This window comes from Lethenteron reissneri, chromosome 19, assembly GCF_015708825.2.
Source record: "Lethenteron reissneri isolate LAM-NWPU_2019-01 chromosome 19, ASM1570882v1, whole genome shotgun sequence".
Taxonomy (NCBI): domain Eukaryota; kingdom Metazoa; phylum Chordata; class Hyperoartia; order Petromyzontiformes; family Petromyzontidae; genus Lethenteron; species Lethenteron reissneri.
This window is the reverse complement of record NC_083797.1, coordinates 13492985-13510492: the sequence shown is the minus strand read 5'-3', so window position 1 is coordinate 13510492 and position 17508 is coordinate 13492985. Positions and strand designations below refer to the sequence as shown.

General features: G+C 47.0%; 7 non-coding genes across 7 annotated transcripts; all 7 read right to left on the bottom strand.

Annotated features, from left to right (window-relative positions):
* Window positions 1–413: 413 nt before the first annotated feature.
* Window positions 414–484, bottom strand: TRNAG-GCC (transfer RNA glycine (anticodon GCC)). The gene has a single exon. It is a non-coding gene; the product is annotated as a tRNA-Gly (tRNA).
* A 191-nt stretch (window positions 485–675) lies between these two features.
* Window positions 676–746, bottom strand: TRNAG-GCC (transfer RNA glycine (anticodon GCC)). The gene has a single exon. It is a non-coding gene; the product is annotated as a tRNA-Gly (tRNA).
* A 12843-nt stretch (window positions 747–13589) lies between these two features.
* Window positions 13590–13660, bottom strand: TRNAG-GCC (transfer RNA glycine (anticodon GCC)). Its single transcript has one exon. It is a non-coding gene; the product is annotated as a tRNA-Gly (tRNA).
* A 719-nt stretch (window positions 13661–14379) lies between these two features.
* TRNAG-GCC (transfer RNA glycine (anticodon GCC)) lies at window positions 14380–14450 on the bottom strand. The gene has a single exon. It is a non-coding gene; the product is annotated as a tRNA-Gly (tRNA).
* Window positions 14451–14641: 191 nt separating this feature from the next.
* TRNAG-GCC (transfer RNA glycine (anticodon GCC)) lies at window positions 14642–14712 on the bottom strand. The gene has a single exon. It is a non-coding gene; the product is annotated as a tRNA-Gly (tRNA).
* A 719-nt stretch (window positions 14713–15431) lies between these two features.
* Window positions 15432–15502, bottom strand: TRNAG-GCC (transfer RNA glycine (anticodon GCC)). Its single transcript has one exon. It is a non-coding gene; the product is annotated as a tRNA-Gly (tRNA).
* Window positions 15503–16221: 719 nt separating this feature from the next.
* Window positions 16222–16292, bottom strand: TRNAG-GCC (transfer RNA glycine (anticodon GCC)). The gene has a single exon. It is a non-coding gene; the product is annotated as a tRNA-Gly (tRNA).
* Window positions 16293–17508: the final 1216 nt, after the last annotated feature.

Below are 17508 nucleotides of genomic sequence, written 5' to 3'. Positions count from 1 at the left end.
CGAAGGCGTGGCTAGCCGTTGCCAGGGGCAACCGCCGTCCAATGAAAGTGCGTATGGGCCAAAGTCCACACACACACACACAGACAGACAGACAGACATGAACGATTTTATATATATAGATGATGTTGCTTATCTGGATATAAGGGCTTTGGCCAGGAATCGATCCCAGGTCTTCCACGTGGCAGTCCAGAATTCTTCCACTGAATCACCTATACCACATTCCACTCGAATTGTTTTAAGTGAGATGCATGATGCATGAATACTCTTCTTTTTTCCATCGTCCAAAATTGCGTTTTCTCTTTGTATATAGAATCTGACTTTTTTATTTTTTCATGACGATCTGCAGATGATGGTGGGTTCTTTTTTATATTCGCTACAAATTTGCAGTTTATTGTTGTTTAGTTGGATAAAAGTGCATCGGCCGGGAATCGAACCCGGGCCTCCCGCGTGGCAGGCGAGAATTCTACCACTGAACCACCGATGCCTCGTGTGCCCGGTGTGATTTTACGTGAGATGCATTAATACTCTTCTTTTTTCATTCCTCCAAAATTGCGTGTTCTCTGTGTATATAGAATCTGACTTTTTAATTTTTTCATCACGATCTGCAGATGATGGTGGGTTCTTTTTTATATTCGCTACAAATTTGCAGTTTATTGTTGTTTAGTTGGATAAAAGTGCATCGGCCGGGAATCGAACCCGGGCCTCCCGCGTGGCAGGCGAGAATTCTACCACTGAACCACCGATGCCTCGTGTGCCTGGTGTGATTTTACGTGAGATGCATGAATACTGAAAATCTTTCAGTAGCGTGTGAGACTTTTCTGTGTTTCTTAGGCTCCTGACTTTCCCATTTTTCTTGAATATCCGAAGATGAAGATGGACTAAATTGATGATATGCAAGTTATTGGGATGTTGTTAAAATATTTCTTCACCTGTTATAAAGATTTGGTAGAACCGCTTTCCGCAAGATAAATCCTTCGTCAATACTCGTTTCCAATACTAGTTATTGCATGTCGTTGTCAAAATTACTGCGACCTGATTTCCGCAGCTGAAAGTGACCTCACCGTGTTTTTTTCTGCAAGTATACAAAGGAATGAATTTGAAGCGATTAATCTTCTTCATTGACATGTAAAGTCATTTTCCTGAAACCACTCCACGTGCATTTTAATCGGTTATAATGTTGCTTATCTGGATAAAAGTGCATTGGCCAGGAATCGATCTCAGGTCTCCCACGTGGCAGTCCGGAATTTTACCACTGAATCACCTATACCACATTCCACTCGAATTTTTTTTTACGTGAGATGCATTAATACTTCGATTTAAAGCTTTCGTGACTGCAGGGATTCATCTTCTTGGTTCTTTCGGTAAAGTCACGTAGAAGGGAAGTAATAAAATAATAAAAATAAAACATAATAAAATAAAATAATTCTCACGACGTTTCGGCTACAACGCAAGCAGCCGTCTTCAGGTGAAGAATGCTTGGTAGTGTCTCATTCTTCACCTGAAGACGGCTGCTTGCGTTGTAGCCGAAACGTCGTGAGAATTATTTTATTTTATTACTAGCTGTACTACCCGGCTTCGCCCGGGACTTGTATCCACCACGGCCGGCCGCCTTTGTCTCCCCAGTGGCGATGTTAATACGCTACAGCAGTTACTCTTTAGAATCAGAGTCGACCTAGGGGAGGTTCAAATAATCGTCACCGGTGGTGGCCGTGAGCGGGAATGGAACTGGGTTCGCCGGGTTGGTAGCGCAGCGTAGCGTTAAGCACTACACCCACCGCTCCTCACACACCACACACGCACAGACACACACACAGACACACACACAGACACACGCAGACACACACAGACAGAGACACACACACAGACAGCACGCTAACCACTACACTACCGCTCCCCACACACCACACACGCACACACACAGACACACACACAGACACACACACAGACACACACACACAGACACAGGCAGCACGCTAAGCACTACACTACCGTTCCCCCTACACAACACACGCGCGCGCGTCCATAGGTACACATACACGCGCTTGCTGCAGACACACACGACTTTGAGGGTGCGTACGGCAGTAAACGACTGAAATAATAAAGCGGCAATGCTGCGCAAGGAACGCCTTAGACCTGCAACACATTTGTGTAATGCGAGCGTAAACACACAAACACATACAAACACATACACAATACACACACACATACATGCAGACATACAGACAGACACATAACACACATACATACACACACATACATACACAGAAACACATACACACACACATACATAGACACACACATACATACACACAAGCACATGCACACACGTACATACACACATACATACAGACACGCAGACATACACATAAAGACATAGAAAAAAACCCACATACATACACACACACAAACACATACACACACATACATACACACATACATACAGACACACAGACATACACATAAACACATACACACATACACATGACCCGGCTTCGCCCGGGACTTGGATCCACGATGCCCGGCCGCCTTTGTCTCCCCAGTGACGATGTTCACACACGACAGCAGTTACGCGTTTGAGGCTGAGTGGACCTAGGGGAGGGCCAGGTCCGTTTCAAATAATCGTCAGCGGTGGTGGGCGTGAGTTGGAATCGAACTGGGGTCGCTCAACCAGCTTAATGACTATTTGTACAAAGAACATATAAAGAATAGATTATAATAACCAGGCTACAGTCCACATAATAGACTGACAGTACACGCAGTCAGCTTCATAAGCAGGCTAGAGTGTACATGATAGAGTGCCAGTACGCTCACCGAGCTTAATAAGCAGGCTACAGTCTACATGATAGACTGGCAGTACGTTGACCCAGCCTAATGACTATTTGTACAGTGAACATTTAAGTAATCGATGTTTGGCGCGTTGGGTTTAAAAGTAATATTAATTGCACACATTTTGTTGGGGGTGGAGTGAAGAGTAGGTCAAACTTTGATGAATTTACCTCAGAGTGGCGTGGTGGGTGTCGAGGCCTAGTAGCGTGCAGAGCCTGCGGCCTCGCCAAAATTGTCCACCCGGCAGAGGCAGGGTACTGGTGGCGTTCCTTCCCCCCCCCCCTATCGCTCGAACAATACTGTGTAATGGCTATTATTTAATTAATTACGGAGCCTATGAAAGTGGCGAAGGCGTGGCTAGCCGTTGGCAGGGGCAACCGCCGTCCAATGAAACTGCAGGCCTTGGCGAAGGCGTCGCTAGCCTTTGCAAGGTCCAATGAAAGCGGCGAAGGCGTCGCTAGCCGTTGCCAGGGGCAACCGCCGTCCAATGAAAGTGCGTATGGTCCGAAATCCACACACACACACAGACGGACAGACAGACATTCACGATTTTATATATATACTAGCTGTACTACCCGGCTTCGCCCGGGACTTGGATCCACCACGCCCGGCCGCCTTTGTCTCCCAAGTGCCGATGTTAATACGCCACACCAGTTACTCGTTTGAGGCTGAGTCGACCTAGGGGAGGTTCAAATAATCGTCACCGGTGGTGGCCGTGAGCGGGAATCGAACTCGGTTCGCCAGGTTGGTAGCGCAGCGTAGCGTTAAGCACTACACCCACCGCTCCTCACACACCACACACGCACAGACACACACACAGACACACGCAGACACACACAGACAGACACAGACAGACACACACACACACAGACACACAGACAGCACGCTAAGCACTACACTACCGCTCCCCACACACCACACACGCACACACACAGACACACACACAGACACACACACAGACACAGACAGCACGCTAAGCACTACACTACCGTTCCCCCTACACAACACACGCGCGCGCGTCCATAGGTATGTAGTGACAGAACGGTCACTACTGTGTTGGCCCGTACGAGGGCTGGGGGCCCCAAGGGGGTGCCTGGGGGGTCACGTGCTGGAGGGATCCGGACCTTCCCAGAGGTGGGGGAAGTGAGGCGTGGCCTGGGAAGTGAGGCGTGGCCTGGGAAGGGAGGCGTGGCCTGGGCGGAGCCGGCCACGCCAGAGAGACGAGATATAAGGGTGGTGTGAGGGCAGAGCAGGGCTGTTCCTGAGAAGAATGAAGACACCTCGTGAAGATGCCAGAAGAGAAGACCTACAGTGAGCGGACTGCCAGCAGCCACCTGGCTGGGTCACGCTGGAGAGAGACTAAAATACAATTGTGTGTTAGCTAGTGTAGGTCGGTGGTCACCACCCTATGTGTAGAGTAAGAGTAACTGTTGAGTAAACGTTGTGTTAATTAATAAATGAGTGTTGCCTCCCAAGAAGTGTGTGCGCCTAATTTGAACCCATTACATTTGGTGTCAGTTGTGGAAAAATAAATATTGCTAGGTGTTATCCTAGGGAAGTAAAATGGGCACACGAAAAACAAATACAAAACTCATCTGGACGTCTTCGTACGACGGGGATGGTGTGACGACCGTCCTTCGGACAGCCCCGGGGATGGCAGCCCCGGTGACAGAGAGAGAGAGATGGCGCTGCACGCGGAGCGGTGGGACTTGCATCGCACTGCTGCTTCGCCGCCATCGGGAACGGAGCGATGGAGCCGCGGCGAGAGGACACCATCGTCGCTGCGGGGGCTGGCGGGGGAGGCCCGGGCATGCGGGCCACGCGGTGGGCCCGCCATTTCGGCGGCTGGTCGGGGCGCTGTTCCCGCCAAAACACCGTTCCCGCCATTTCGGCGGCTGGTCGGGGCGCTGTTCCCGCCAAAACGCCGTTCCCGCCATTTCGGCGGCTGGTCGGGGCGCTGTTCCCGGCAAAACACCGTTCCCGCCATTTCGGCGGCAGGTCGGTGCGCTGTTCCCACCAAAACGCCGCTCCTGCTGCCGAAATGCCGCTCCCGCCGACATCAACGCCTGCAGAGGGGGAGTTCGTTCGCAAGAGCAGGCCGTGTTCACCATGGAAGATTCTTCGGGCCGTCCCAGTGCTCCACCTTGCCGCCCTCTGCTATGCACAGTTTTCAAGGCGAGTCATGACATGACAAGCACCCGGCCCCAAGAAAAATAATAATAATTTTCACCCATCTTGCGTGTGCCGGGTTGCGATCGTGTGTTTTTTTTTACTCGCTGGGTTGCGGAGCGTGTTCGTCCGGTTGTGTGCGTGAGAAATTGACGCGGCGACCAGTGTTTGTTGTTAATTACGGCGTCGAGATCGGTATCTTCTGCGTGTAGTTAATGATTAATTCGTTGTTGGTGTCCCGAGTTCCGTGGATATCCTGTATGTTGCCGTGTTAATGACTCGTGTTGTTACATCGTTGTGTTGCGAAATCACCATTGTTATTGTGTATACTGTATGGAGTTTCGCTCGTGATTGTCACTTGCAACTGTCAGAAACTTTGATCGTCATTGTTAACAGTGTATGGAATGTTGGGTACTTGCTTGTGATTATTTACTATGTACGGATTGTCTGGAGTATTGATTGTGTGTGTTGCCATGTGGGGACTGGATGGTGCATTGTGCCAAATGATTGACTGTACGAACTTCGTATACTGCATATACTGTATTAATCAATTCGGCGATTCTTGGGGTTTGTGTACAGTTTTTTTCTCTCAAAATTCGAATGCCCTGAGTCCCATGGTTAATGTTGAAGGGGATTTTGAAGTGACAGGTTCGGTTTGTTTCAAACTCACTGGTTGGTTTCTGTCCGTTGTTGCACAGATGATGTCTTTTGTGCGGGAATGCTCCTTGTGTTCTACATGGATCGGGGGTGCGTTTCCGTTAATTGCCGTCAAATTGCATTGCTCTCTCCACTCGGTTGGTACAGCTGCATTGCTGCAATGCGAGTCTCGGAGATGATGTGTACGGATACGGGATGTGAGGTGTATTGTTGTGACCATTGAATATTCGGGATCGTCAAAAAAAAAAAAATTGTGCGTACCTGTTCGGCATTGGATTAGTTCTGTGGGGGATCATAATTCAAATTGTATGTGTTGTGATGGTGTTAAATTGCGATGGTGACATGCTGCCAGGGATTTGGAATTGTGCTGCTGGCTGTCACTATCTTGGGGCGCAGGTCCTGACCAGGATGGCCCAGTGAGTGTTGCGTGTCTAACATGAACGTTGTGGTCCCGTCATGCTATGGCTGACGGCTTGACCTGACAGCCCGGAGATTGAAACACTCCGTGGTATGTCTAGCCTAGTGGGCTGTGCGCTCACATGGCTCGGAGAGTGTGGTCCCGTCATGCTATGGCTGACGGCTTGACCTGACAGCCCGGAGCTTGAAACACTCCGTGGTATGTCTAGCCTAGTGGGCTGTGCGCTCACATGGCTCGGAGAGTGTGGTCCCGTCATGCTATGGCTGACGGCTTGACCTGACAGCCCGGAGCTTGAAACACTCCGTGGTATGTCTAGCCTAGTGGGCTGTGCGCTCACATGGCTCGGAGAGTGTGGTCCCGTCATGCTGTGCCTGACGGCTTGACCTGACAGCCCGGAGATTGAAACACTCCGTGGCATGTCTAGCCTAGTGGGCTGTGCGCTCACATGGCTCGGAGAGTGTGGTCCCGTCATGCAATGGCTGACGGCTTGACCTGACAGCCCGGAGAGCGAAACACTCCGTGGTATGTCTAGCCTAGTGGGCTGTGTGCTCACATGGCTCGGAGTGTGTGGTCCCGTCATGCAATGGCTGACGGCTTGACCTGACAGCCCGGAGAGCGAGACACTCTGTGGCTTGTCTAGCCTTGTGGGCTGTGCGCTCACATGGCTCAGGGAGGGTGGTCCCGTCATGCTATGGCTGACAGCTTGACCTGACGGCTCGGAGGTTGAGACCCTCTGAGGCGCGTTGAAACAGTGGGCTGGAGATTCGTAAGGTTCGGGTGGAGTTGGCCTGTTACGTTGAGACTGTTTCCCTCAGTTGTTAGGGTGCATGTTGTGCAGTGAGTGAACGATGGGTCGTCTCAGCTCGGTCGGTACAGCTATATGCTGCGATGCGAGTCTGGGAGAGAGACTGGGTCATCTCAGCTCGGTCGGTACAGCTATATGCTGCGATGCGAGTCTTGGAGAGAGACTGGGTTAAAATCCCACCGATATGGCCGACGTGTGCTACTGGTTGTGACGCCGCGTCGGAAAGGCGGTGGGGGGGTAACATGGAAATCCCCCCCCCCCGATATGGCCGACGCGTGCTACTGGTTGTGACGCCACGTCGGAAAGGCGGTGGGGTGGTAACATGGAAATTCCCCCCCCGATATGGCCGACGCGTGCTACTGGTTGTGACGCCACGTCGGAAAGGCGGGGGGGTGCTAACGGGTGACTGTCATTGCATGCGTGATTCTAACGGTGGGGGGGCTGTGCTGTAGCGTAAGTGGGTTAGCCAGTTTTCATGTATATTTGTTGTTAATTCCCCGTTTTCTATGCGGTTCCCTTTTACCCTCGTCGATTCTGTATATATTACGTGATTGTATTTCTTATCGGTCGCCGGTCATTTATTGATGTTGCTGGTTCGGAGGCACACCTTTTCGATGTTCACAGTTGTGTTACAGCCGGGGACGGCTGTGTGTTTATACAGGAGGGGGTGATGTAGTGACAGAACGGTCACTACTGTGTTGGCCCGTACGAGGGCTGGGGGCCCCAAGGGGGTGCCTGGGGGGTCACGTGCTGGAGGGATCCGGACCTTCCCAGAGGTGGGGGAAGTGAGGCGTGGCCTGGGAAGTGAGGCGTGGCCTGGGAAGGGAGGCGTGGCCTGGGCGGAGCCGGCCACGCCAGAGAGACGAGATATAAGGGTGGTGTGAGGGCAGAGCAGGGCTGTTCCTGAGAAGAATGAAGACACCTCGTGAAGATGCCAGAAGAGAAGACCTACAGTGAGCGGACTGCCAGCAGCCACCTGGCTGGGTCACGCTGGAGAGAGACTAAAATACAATTGTGTGTTAGCTAGTGTAGGTCGGTGGTCACCACCCTATGTGTAGAGTAAGAGTAACTGTTGAGTAAACGTTGTGTTAATTAATAAATGAGTGTTGCCTCCCAAGAAGTGTGTGCGCCTAAATTGAACCCATTACAGGTACACATACACGCGCTTGCTGCAGACACACACGACTTTCAGGGTGCGTAAGGCAGTAAACGACTGAAATAATAAAGCGGCAATGCTGTGCGAGGAACGCCTTAGACCAGCAACACATTTGTGTAATGCGAGCGTAAACACACAAACACATACAAACACATACACACACATACATACACACACATACACACAAACACATACACACACATACACACACATACAAACACACAGACATACACATACACACAAACACACACATACATGCACACAAACACATACACAATACACACACACATACATGCAGACACACAGACAGACACGTAACACACATACATACACACACATACATACACAGAAACACATACACACACATACATAGACACACACATACATACACACAAACACATGCACACACGTACATACACACATACATAGAGACACGCAGACATACACATAAAGACATAAAAAAAAACCCACATACATACACACACACATACACACAAACACATACATACACATACATACACACATACATAGAGACACACAGACATACACATAAACACAAACACACATACACATGACCCGGCTTCGCCCGGGACTTGGATCCACGATGCTCCGCCGCCTTTGTCTCCCCAGTGACGATGTTCACACACGACAGCAGTTACGCTTTTGAGGCTGAGTGGACCTAGGGGAGGGCCAGGTCCGTTTCAAATAATCGTCAGCGGTGGTGGGCGTGAGTTGGAATCGAACTGGGGTCGCTCAAGCAGCTTAATGACTGTTTGTACAAAGAACATATAAAGAATCGATTATAATAACCAGGCAAGAGTCCACATTATAGACTGCCAGTACACGCACTCAGCTTCATAAGCAGGCTAGAGTGTACATGATAGAGTGGCAGTACACTCACCGAGCTTAATAAGCAGGCTACAGTGTACATGATAGACTGGCAGTACGCTCACCCAGCTTAATGAGTATTTGTACAGTGAACATTAAAGTAATCGATTGTTGGCGCGTTGGGTTTAAAAGTAATATTAATAGCACACATTGTGGTGGGGGTGTAGTGAAGAGTAGGAAAAACTTTGATGAATTTACCTCAGAGTGGCGTGGTGGGTGTCGAGGCCTAGTAGCGTGCAAAGCCTGCGGCCTCGCCTAAAATTGTCGGCTTGGAAAAGGCAGGGTACGGGTGGCGTTCCTTCCCCCCCCCCCCCTAGCGCTCCAACAATACTGTGTAATGGCTATTATTTAATTAAATACGGAGCTTATGAAAGTGGCGAAGGCGTGGCTAGCCGTTGGCAGGGGCAACCGCCGTCCAATGAAACTGCAGCCCTTGGCGAAGGCGTGGCTAGCCGTTGCCAGGTCCAATGAAAGCGGCGAAGGCGTGGCTAGCCGTTGCCAGGGGCAACCGCCGTCCAATGAAAGTGCGTATGGGCCAAAGTCCACACACACACACACAGACAGACAGACATGAACGATTTTATATATATAGATATGTTTTATTTTTATTATTTTATTACTTCCCTTCTACGTGACTTTACCGAAAGAACCAAGAAGATGCATTAATACTCTTCTTTTTTCATTCCTCCAAAATTGCGTGTTTTCTGTGTATATAGAATCTGACTTTTTAATTTTTTCATCACGATCTGCAGATGATGGTGGGTTCTTTTTATATTCGCTACAAATTTGCAGTTTATTGTAGTTTAGTTGGATAAAAGTGCATCGGCCGGGAATTGAACCCAGGCCTCCCGCGTGGCAGGCGAGAATTCTTCCACTGAACCACCGATGCCTCGTGTGCCTGGTGTGATTTTACGTGAGATGCATGAATACTGAACTTCTTTCAGTCGCGTGTAAGTGAGACTTTCTGTGTCTCTTATGCTCCTGACTTTCCCATTTTTCATGAATATCCGAAAATGAAGATGGACTAAATTGATTATATGCAAGTTATTGGGATGATGTTAAAATATTTCTTCACCTGTTATAAAGATTTGGTAGAACCGCTTTCCGCAAGAGAAATCCTTCGTCACTACTCGTTTCCAATACTAGTTATTGCATTTCGTTGTCAAAATAACTGCGACCTGTTTTCCGCAGCTGAAAGTGACCTCACGGTGTTTGTTTCTGCAAGTATACAAGGGAATGAATTTGAAGCGATTAATCTTCTTCATTGACATGTAAAGTCATTTTCCTGAAACCACTCCACGTGCATTTTAATCGGTTATAATGTTGCTTATCTGGATAAAAGTGCATTGGCCAGGAATCGATCTCAGGTCTCCCACGTGGCAGTCCGGAATTTTACCACTGAATCACCTATACCACATTCCACTCGAATTTTTTTTACGTGAGATGCATTAATACTTCGATTTAAAGCTTTCGTGACTGCAGGGATTCATCTTCTTGGTTCTTTCGGTAAAGTCACGTAGAAGGGAAGTAATAAAATAATAAAAATAAAACATAATAAAATAAAATAATTCTCACGACGTTTCGGCTACAACGCAAGCAGCCGTCTTCAGGTGAAGAATGCTTGGTAGTGTCTCATTCTTCACCTGAAGACGGCTGCTTGCGTTGTAGCCGAAACGTCGTGAGAATTATTTTATTTTATTATGTTTTATTTTTATTATTTTATTACTTCCCTTCTACGTGACTTTACCGAAAGAACCAAGAAGATGCATTAATACTCTTCTTTTTTCATTCCTCCAAAATTGCGTGTTCTCTGTGTATATAGAATCTGACTTTTTAATTTTTTCATCACGATCTGCAGATGATGGTGGGTTCTTTTTATATTCGCTACAAATTTGCAGTTTATTGTAGTTTAGTTGGATAAAAGTGCATCGGCCGGGAATTGAACCCGGGCCTCCCGCGTGGCAGGCGAGAATTCTACCACTGAACCACCGATGCCTCGTGTGCCCGGTGTGATTTTACGTGAGATGCATGAATACTGAACTTCTTTCAGTCGCGTGTGAGACTTTTCTGTGTTTCTTAGGCTCCTGAATTTCCCATTTTTCATGAATATCCGAAGATGAAGATGGACTAAATTGATTATATGCAAGTTATTGTGATGATGTTAAAATATTTCTTCACCTGTTATAAAGATTTGGTATAACCGCTTTCTGCAAGAGAAATCCTTCGTCACTACTCGTTTCCAATACTAGTTTTTGCATTTCGTTGTCACAATTACTGCGACCTGATTTCCGCAGCGGAAAGTGACCTCACCGTGTTTTTTTCTGCAAGTATACAAGGGAATGCATTTAATGCGATTAATATTCTTCATTGACATGGAAAGTTATTTTCTTGAAACCACTCCACGTGCATTTTTATCGGTTACTAGCTGTACTACCCGGCTTCGCCCGGGACTTGGATCCACCACGCCCGGCCGCCTTTGTCTCCCAAGTGCCGATGTTAATACGCCACACCAGTTACTCGTTTGAGGCTGAGTCGACCTAGGGGAGGTTCAAATAATCGTCACCGGTGGTGGCCGTGAGCGGGAATCGATCTCGGTTCGCCGGGTTGGTAGCGCAGCGTAGCGTTAAGCACTACACCCACCGCTCCTCACACACCACACACGCACAGACACACACACAGACACACGCAGACACACACAGACAGACACAGACAGACACACACACACACAGACACACAGACAGCACGCTAAGCACTACACTACCGCTCCCCACACACCACACACGCACACACACAGACACACACACAGACACACACACAGACACAGACAGCACGCTAAGCACTACACTACCGTTCCCCCTACACAACACACGCGCGCGCGTCCATAGGTACACATACACGCGCTTGCTGCAGACACACACGACTTTCAGGGTGCGTAAGGCAGTAAACGACTGAAATAATAAAGCGGCAATGCTGTGCGAGGAACGCCTTAGACCAGCAACACATTTGTGTAATGCGAGCGTAAACACACAAACACATACAAACACATACACACACATACATACACACACATACACACAAACACATACACACACATACACACACATACAAACACACAGACATACACATACACACAAACACACACATACATGCACACAAACACATACACAATACACACACACATACATGCAGACACACAGACAGACACGTAACACACATACATACACACACATACATACACAGAAACACATACACACACATACATAGACACACACATACATACACACAAACACATGCACACACGTACATACACACATACATAGAGACACGCAGACATACACATAAAGACATAAAAAAAACCCACATACATACACACACACATACACACAAACACATACATACACATACATACACACATACATAGAGACACACAGTCATACACATAAACACAAACACACATACACATGACCCGGCTTCGCCCGGGACTTGGATCCACGATGCCCCGCCGCCTTTGTCTCCCCAGTGACGATGTTCACACACGACAGCAGTTACGCTTTTGAGGCTGAGTGGACCTAGGGGAGGGCCAGGTCCGTTTCAAATAATCGTCAGCGGTGGTGGGCGTGAGTTGGAATCGAACTGGGGTCGCTCAAGCAGCTTAATGACTGTTTGTACAAAGAACATATAAAGAATCGATTATAATAACCAGGCAAGAGTCCACATTATACACTGCCAGTACACGCACTCAGCTTCATAAGCAGGCTAGAGTGTACATGATAGAGTGGCAGTACGCTCACCGAGCTTAATAAGCAGGCTACAGTGTACATGATAGACTGGCAGTACGCTCACCCAGCTTAATGAGTATTTGTACAGTGAACATTAAAGTAATCGATTGTTGGCGCGTTGGGTTTAAAAGTAATATTAATAGCACACATTGTGGTGGGGGTGTAGTGAAGAGTAGGAAAAACTTTGATGAATTTACCTCAGAGTGGCGTGGTGGGTGTCGAGGCCTAGTAGCGTGCAAAGCCTGCGGCCTCGCCTAAAATTGTCGGCTTGGAAAAGGCAGGGTACGGGTGGCGTTCCTTCCCCCCCCCCCCCCCCCCCTAGCGCTCCAACAATACTGTGTAATGGCTATTATTTAATTAAATACGGAGCTTATGAAAGTGGCGAAGGCGTGGCTAGCCGTTGGCAGGGGCAACCGCCGTCCAATGAAACTGCAGCCCTTGGCGAAGGCGTGGCTAGCCGTTGCCAGGTCCAATGAAAGCGGCGAAGGCGTGGCTAGCCGTTGCCAGGGGCAACCGCCGTCCAATGAAAGTGCGTATGGGCCAAAGTCCACACACACACAGACAGACAGACAGACATGAACGATTTTATATATATAGATGATGTTGCTTATCTGGATATAAGTGCTTTGGCCAGGAATCGATCCCAGGTCTTCCACGTGGCAGTCCAGAATTTTTCCACTGAATCACCTATACCACATTCCACTCGAATTTTTTTACATGAGATGCATGATGCATGAATACTCTTCTTTTTTCCATCGTCCAAAATTGCGTTTTCTCTTTGTATATACAATCTGACTTTTTAATTTTTTCATCACGATCTGCAGATGATGGTGGGTTCTTTTTTATATTCGCTACAAATTTGCAGTTTATTGTTGTTTAGTTGGATAAAAGTGCATCGGCCGGGAATCGAACCCGGGCCTCCCGCGTGGCAGGCGAGAATTCTACCACTGAACCACCGATGCCTCGTGTGCCCGGTGTGATTTTACGTGAGATGCATGAATACTGAACTTCTTTCAGTCGCGTGTGAGACTTTTCTGTGTTTCTTAGGCTCCTGACTTTCCCATTTTTCTTGAATATCCGAAGATGAAGATGGACTAAATTGATGATATGCAAGTTATTGGGATGTTGTTAAAATATTTCTTCACCTGTAATAAAGATTTGGTATAACCGCTTTCCGCAAGAGAAATCCTTCGTCAATACTCGTTTCCAATACTAGTTATTGCATTTCGTTGTCAAAATTTCTGCGACCTGATTTCCGCAGCTGAAAGTGACCTCACCGTGTTATTTTCTGCAAGTATACAAGGGAATGCATTTGATGCGATTAATATTCTTCATTGACATGGAAAGTTATTTTCTTGAAACCACTCCACGTGCATTTTTATCGGTTATGATGTTGCTTATCTGGATATAAGTGCTTTGGCCAGGAATCGATCCCAGGTCTTCCACGTGGCAGTCCAGAATTCTTCCACTGAATCACCTATACCACATTCCACTCGAATTGTTTTAAGTGAGATGTATGATGCATGAATACTCTTCTTTTTTCCATCGTCCAAAATTGCGTTTTCTCTTTGTATATAGAATCTGACTTTTTAATTTTTTCATGACGATCTGCAGATGATGGTGGGTTCTTTTTTATATTCGCTACAAATTTGCAGTTTATTGTTGTTTAGTTGGATAAAAGTGCATCGGCCGGGAATCGAACCCGGGCCTCCCGCGTGGCAGGCGAGAATTCTACCACTGAACCACCGATGCCTCGTGTGCCCGGTGTGATTTTACGTGAGATGCATTAATACTCTTCTTTTTTCATTCCTCCAAAATTGCGTGTTCTCTGTGTATATAGAATCTGACTTTTTAATTTTTTCATCACGATCTGCAGATGATGGTGGGTTCTTTTTTATATTCGCTACAAATTTGCAGTTTATTGTTGTTTAGTTGGATAAAAGTGCATCGGCCGGGAATCGAACCCGGGCCTCCCGCGTGGCAGGCGAGAATTCTACCACTGAACCACCGATGCCTCGTGTGCCTGGTGTGATTTTACGTGAGATCCATGAATACTGAACTTCTTTCAGTCGCGTGTGAGACTTTTCTGTGTTTCTTAGGCTCCTGACTTCCCCTTTTTTCATGAATATCCGAAGATGAAGATGGACTAAATTGATTATATGCAAGTTATTGGGATGATGTCAAAATATTTCTTCACCTGTTATAAAGATTTGGTATAACCGCTTTCCGCAAGAGAAATCCTTCGTCACTAATCGTTTCCAATACTAGTTATGGCATTTTGTTGTCAAAATTACTGCGACCTGATTTCCGCAGCTGAAAGTGACCTCACCGTGTTTGTTTCTGCAAGTATACAAGGGAATGCATTTGATGCGATTAATATTCTTCATTGACATGGAAAGTAATTTTCTTCAAACCACTCCACGTGCATTTTTATCGGTTATGATGTTGCTTATCTGGATATAAGTGCTTTGGCCAGGAATCGATCCCAGGTCTTCCACGTGGCAGTCCAGAATTCTTCCTCTGAATCACCTATACCACATTCCACTCGAATTTTTTTACATGAGATGCATGATGCATGAATACTCTTCTTTTTTCCATCGTCCAAAATTGCGTTTTCTCTTTGTATATACAATCTGACTTTTTGATTTTTTCATCACGATCTGCAGATGATGGTGGGTTCTTTTTTATATTCGCTACAAATTTGCAGTTTATTGTTGTTTAGTTGGATAAAAGTGCATCGGCCGGGAATCGAACCCGGGCCTCCCGCGTGGCAGGCGAGAATTCTACCACTGAACCACCGATGCCTCGTGTGCCCGGTGTGATTTTACGTGAGATGCATGAATACTGAACTTCTTTCAGTCGCGTGTGAGACTTTTCTGTGTTTCTTAGGCTCCTGACTTTCCCATTTTTCTTGAATATCCGAAGATGAAGATGGACTAAATTGATGATATGCAAGTTATTGGGATGTTGTTAAAATATTTCTTCACCTGTTATAAAGATTTGGTATAACCGCTTTCCGCAAGAGAAATCCTTCGTCAATACTCGTTTCCAATACTAGTTATTGCATTTCGTTGTCAAAATTACTGCGACCTGATTTCCGCAGCTGAAAGTGACCTCACCGTGTTATTTTCTGCAAGTATACAAGGGAATGCATTTGATGCGATTAATATTCTTCATTGACATGGAAAGTTATTTTCTTGAAACCACTCCACGTGCATTTTTATCGGTTATGATGTTGCTTATCTGGATATAAGTGCTTTGGCCAGGAATCGATCCCAGGTCTTCCACGTGGCAGTCCAGAATTCTTCCACTGAATCACCTATACCACATTCCACTCGAATTGTTTTAAGTGAGATGCATGATGCATGAATACTCTTCTTTTTTCCATCGTCCAAAATTGCGTTTTCTCTTTGTATATAGAATCTGACTTTTTAATTTTTTCATGACGATCTGCAGATGATGGTGGGTTCTTTTTTATATTCGCTACAAATTTGCAGTTTATTGTTGTTTAGTTGGATAAAAGTGCATCGGCCGGGAATCGAACCCGGGCCTCCCGCGTGGCAGGCGAGAATTCTACCACTGAACCACCGATGCCTCGTGTGCCCGGTGTGATTTTACGTGAGATGCATGAATACTGAAAATCTTTCAGTAGCATGTGAGACTTTTCTGTGTTTCTTAGGCTCCTGACTTTCCCATTTTTCTTGAATATCCGAAGATGGACTAAATTGATGATATGCAAGTTATTTGGATGTTGTTAAACTATTTCTTCACCTGTTATAAAGATTTGGTATAACCGCTTTCCGCAAGAGAAATCCTTCGTCACTAATCGTTTCCAATACTAGTTATGGCATTTTGTTGTCAAAATTACTGCGACCTGATTTCCGCAGCTGAAAGTGACCTCACCGTGTTTGTTTCTGCAAGTATACAAGGGAATGCATTTGATGCGATTAATATTCTTCATTGACATGGAAAGTAATTTTCTTCAAACCACTCCACGTGCATTTTTATCGGTTATGATGTTGCTTATCTGGATATAAGTGCTTTGGCCAGGAATCGATCCCAGGTCTTCCACGTGGAAGTCCAGAATTCTTCCTCTGAATCACCTATACCACATTCCACTCGAATTTTTTTACGTGAGACTAGCTGTACTACCCGGCTTCGCCCGGGACTTGTATCCACCACGGCCGGCCGCCTTTGTCTCCCCAGTGGCAATGTTAATACGCCACACCAGTTACTCGTTTTGCGGCTGAGTCCCTCCCTCACCACTCTCCATCCCTCACCACTCTCCCTCCCTCACCACTCTCCCTCCCTCACCACTCTCCCTCCCTCACCACATACACAATACACACAGACATACATGCAGACACACAGAGACACACATAACACACAAACATACACACACATACACAGAAACACATACACACATACATACACACACACATACATACACACAAACACATACACACACATACATACACACATGCATGCGGACACACAGACATACACATAAACACATACACACATTCACATGACCCGGCTTCGCCCGGGACTTGGATCCACCACGCCCTTTGTCTCCCCAGTGCCGATGTTAATACGCCACACCAGTTACTCGTTTGAGGCTGAGTCGACCTAGGGGAGGTTCAAATAATCGTCACCGGTGGTGGCCGTGAGCGGGAATCGAACTCGGTTCGCTGGGTTGGTAGCGCAGCGTAGCGTTAAGCACTACACCCACTGCTCCTCACACACCACACACGCACAGACACACACACAGACACACACACAGACACACGCAGACACACACAGACAGAGA